The sequence below is a fragment of the Leptodactylus fuscus genome, chromosome 1 (genome assembly GCF_031893055.1).
Source record: "Leptodactylus fuscus isolate aLepFus1 chromosome 1, aLepFus1.hap2, whole genome shotgun sequence".
In the NCBI taxonomy this organism is placed as follows: domain Eukaryota; kingdom Metazoa; phylum Chordata; class Amphibia; order Anura; family Leptodactylidae; genus Leptodactylus; species Leptodactylus fuscus.
The window spans coordinates 50,299,659-50,304,425 of NC_134265.1; positions in this window are offsets into that span (position 1 = coordinate 50,299,659).

Below are 4,767 nucleotides of genomic sequence, written 5' to 3' on the forward strand. Positions count from 1 at the left end.
GACAACACAGGAGGCCGGCAGCAGGCTGTCAGGGAGGAGCGGCCGGCATGGTAACCAAAACAGATCACGTGGCCAATGGCCGTCAATCAGCTGCTGCGGACCTGTCACACGCCCCCTGCTGGCCGAGTTAGGCGTGCAGTGCATTCATGGGGCGTGTGGAGCGCCCCCTGCTGTATGAGGACCGGCCTGCTCCTAGAGTACAGGGAAGTTCTATCAGAATATGTGCAATACAAAAGTGGTGCAGATGCCCATAGCTACCTGTCAGAGGAGTAACCTGAAGGTCCTTGGCCCCAATACAATGCAAAACATGCAATAGGGCCCCCACTTATCATGTGCTGTCTATAATACTGGTATCTTCTTATGCTGTAGGAAAGCTATGGGCCCCCTGCACCCAAACAACCAGTCACTCCAAATAGACTCTGCAGAATGGCTGGAGATAGAATGACCCTCACCTCATCTAAATAAAAGGGCACCCCCATAACAAGCTGTCCCCTGACATATGCCATCATTGCCCCAGCTACACCCCTTTCCTTTACTTCTCTATTCAACCAGTTTTAATAAATCCATTATTTTCTCAGTGTGTTCTAACACATTGTAAGAGGCGACATTACACGGGATCATGGGGTGAGCCTGCGCCATATATGTATGTTATATGGCGTACGCCTGTCTGCAGCACCGATCCCAGCCATTTAACCACATCATATGCTGAACTTATTAGTAACCATTGCATTTAAGCAGTGAGCTATACGGAGGGCTGCTCCTTCTGCCCCCCAATATGCAGTCACAAAAAGTGATGGCCCCAACATCTGTGATATTGAAAAAATAGAAAATTATTCAGAAATCATATGCAACCTGAAATGGTACCATTAAAAATTACAGCTCGCCCTTCAATAAAACAAGCTCTCACATAGCTCCAGTAAGGGGGAGTTGACACTAGCATCTGCTGTCTGCCCAGGGGTTTCTGTCCTATTCCTCAGAGAAATTGGATAGGCGGTCAGTTTTAAAACCCATTCATTTGAACCGTCAGTGTCCATATGTAGCCTCTCTGCGGTGAAACCGTTTTTTGGATGGACACAAAGTCCTGCATGGGTTGTAGAACTGACCACCGGCAAGCCGTCCCCTGTCCAACTTCTCTGGGGATTAGGATGGGAACCCCTGGGCGGACAGCAGACACTAGTGTGAACATCGCATTACAGGAAAAAAAGTAGTAAAACATAATAACTATTTAAATGAGGGATCACTGCAGTTGGACTGATCCACACAATGAATAGAATTTACATTTTTTTAAAGTTTTTTTTTATACAATTTATGGTATATGCTCCCTCCATGAACCTCACACAAAAATCATGTCAGAAAAAGAAAAAACTCACCTAGCCCTTGTATCCCTCTTTACTCCACCATTGTACTAAAAATTCGAATACCCCTTTACTTTACTTTACTTTACTTTACCCCTTTCTATGATCTTTCAGTAACATCTGACTAATACGGATCACATTCTACTAATATTATATTATAATCTACTAATCTACTAAGATTATATTATAAATGTGAAAGTTTGTGTGTTTGGATGTTTGTTCCTCAATCAGGCAAAAACGGCTGAACCATTTTCACACATGGCTTCACGACTGTTATGAATTTATGTTCATACACTGTCTACCAATAAGTATGTGGACACCTGTGGTAGAATAGAAAAACAATATTTCTTCATATTCAATAGTTGATAGAACCCAGCAGATGCTTCCTTATGGATGGTATTGATCACCACAATACTCCCGGATGCCTGGTGAAACTCCTGGTGTATGTGAGCCATCGGTTGGGTGCTGTTCTTCCAAATATCTCTGGCCAGCACTTATCGGTCTCTAGTATCTGCCACAACTTGATGGTTTCGTGGAATGGTGATTTCCCTGAAACTAGACCTGGTGTGGTGTGCATTAGCATCTCATGGATAAACTGTATTTATACAAATCCCAGTTTAAGTATGTAACTGGGAAGCATAGGGAAGACAGTTTAATTATCATGAGATTCAAAGATAAGTACGGGATGGAGACAACCATCTGAAGTTTCGGCTCAGCTGCCCCTTTCTTTGAGTGACTCCTCAATGTTCTGGAAATGGGTGGAACATTGTCTCCATTAGAACGGGCCTCCCTGTGATGCTGATGCAGTTTGGACTCTGGACTATGATTTGAAGGTCTAGTGGGATGGTGATTTCCCTGAATCTAGACCAACTCTGTGCATTAGTATCCCATGGATAAACTGTATTTATACAAATCATAGTATAGCAAATTGTATTTATGTTGGCAAGGAAAGTCAAGAAATGAGAAATACTGTACACACATCTACTAGTCATCACATTTTTATTGGTGAATCTTGGCAGTGGATAGTTTATTAAGTTTACTGTAAATTGAAATTTAGATTGTGAGCCATGGGTGCAGGCTTTGATGTAAGGGATGACAATCTCTGTTGGCGCTAAAAATGAATGAGATTTATAATTAATGGTTGGCATGTGAGTGAGTACGGGTTGGAGCTCGATTGTGATTGGCTCGCAATGTAATTACAATTGCATTTGTATATGTGGTAGAAAATGTGATGTATTATCAAATAAAATGCAAACTGTAGACTGTAATTTCCTCATGCCTGAGATTTCTGTGCACTCTTACTACAGCATGAATTACTACTACACTTATATAATGTTAAAGAAATTACTGTAGGGCCCCATGCACACGCCTGAGAGTGCTTCCAGTATGAGGCCAAGTTTGCAATGGAATTCAGTTGAATAACACACGGAGTGACATCAGAGTGACATCAGAGTGCATTCAGTGATGTATTCACATTTATGGGGGCTTCTGATCCGTTCCGTTTTGATGACATGGATGATTATAGAGCAGGTCCTATCCTGATTTAGAATGTGAATTACAAACTCAACAACAGATCATACTAAGATTCATAGGATTGAATAATACCAATATCTGGATATAAATACTAACTATACAGATATAATAAATGTAGCAACCATTGCACTGCCCTTTTATTGAGGTCACTTGGGGAAAAAATATTTTTAACCTCACGTTGTTAACCACTATGTTCATCATTACTAGAGATGAGCGAGTAGTGAAATATTCGAGATTCAATATTCGTATAGAGCCTCAATATTCGACTACTCGATCTAATATCGAATCCCATTACAGTCTATGGGAAAAAATGCTTGTTTCAGGGGAAACCACTATTTGACTAAGGAGAGTCACCAAGTCCACGAGTAGCAGGAGGAGAGTGTTTAGGAGGAGCGCTGTGCAGTTAAAGCGCACGGACCCCATAGACTATAACGGGTCCGTGCACTTTAACTGCAGAGCACTTGCAGTTGCGCTGATATTCCGTTCGGGGGGGGGGGGGGGGGGTCCTCCTGCGGACTCCTTCCAGATGGGAGGAAAACGCTAATGTGAACTTACTCGTCCTGCAGAACCAGCATTGATTGGCCGAATACTATACAGTGTATAGCATTCGTCCAATCAACGCTGTTTCTGCAGCAGGCTCTTCTTTGCTAGTCGGGAGAGCTGGCAGCTTTCGGTTATGGGGGAGATGACTTTTTCTCATAGGAATGCATTGATCAGCGTTGATTGGCCGAATGCTAAACAGTGTACAGCATTCGGCCAATCAATGCTGGTTCTGCTGGAGGCTCGTCTATGAGGAGGCGGAGTCTAAGATCGGACCACAGCAGTCTCCGTTGTGACTCGTCATTCTCCATCTTTATCCTCCTTCAGCACCATAAATATCACTTTGCAAGGCTGAGAGCCCTGTTGCATTTTTTCTCCAGAAACCTGAAATTACACTCCTATCTACTAAATCATAATTCTTTTTATACAACCACCCAAATATTATTATATTACTTTTCAGATATTTGGTCAATTGCTAACAGTGATATGACAATGATAAAAGCACTACATGTAGTCAATGAATGCAATAGTTCACTATAAGAATGAGATCACTTGAGTAGAATAATTAACACTTTAATTAATCCTTTAATTAATCACACAGCTCATAGGACGCTCCAGTAACTGTCTGATTTTATCACTTATAACTAATTGCTGGAAACATTGTAATGCTTTGGAAACAAATATTATTTGTCGTGCCTTATCCACATGAATTAATTTCACTTAATAGCACAATTACTGTACTTGTTATAACTACTGTATTCCTGAAGAAGGAAATACAACATACATGCATACATGCATACTACTATGCATACTTACTTCTCTTTCTCCCCAGTCTCATCCCTGCACATTGCTCCCCCATTCTAAGGCTAGGTTCACATCATTTTTTACTTTGCTATCCATTCACCTATTTAAAAAAAAGTAGACTCCAATGTAAAAAAAAAAATAAAAAAAATGTATATCTCCATTTCACATTGTATATTGCACATCTCCAGGATAGAGGTATTCTTTTTTTTTTTTTTTTTTTTTTTTTTATTGAAGTCTATATAAACCAGAGTCCTTTCCATGGCGTCCATTTTTTCCTCATACTTTTTTTCTCTGGTTATAGGAACTAGAATTTTTGGGATGGAATGTTATTCAAATCCAAAATGCCATATTTTTTGCTGGAAAGGAATTTTCTTCCTGTGATGGGGGAACTGGTGTCTGCTGTATGGTTTTTTTTTGTGTTCCTCTGGGTCAACTTGGTAGGTTACAAATTGGACTTGATGAACTAGTATCTTTATCTAATCTTATCAATTTTGTTACTAACACACACAGTCAGGTACTCCTGGGATCCATGTGT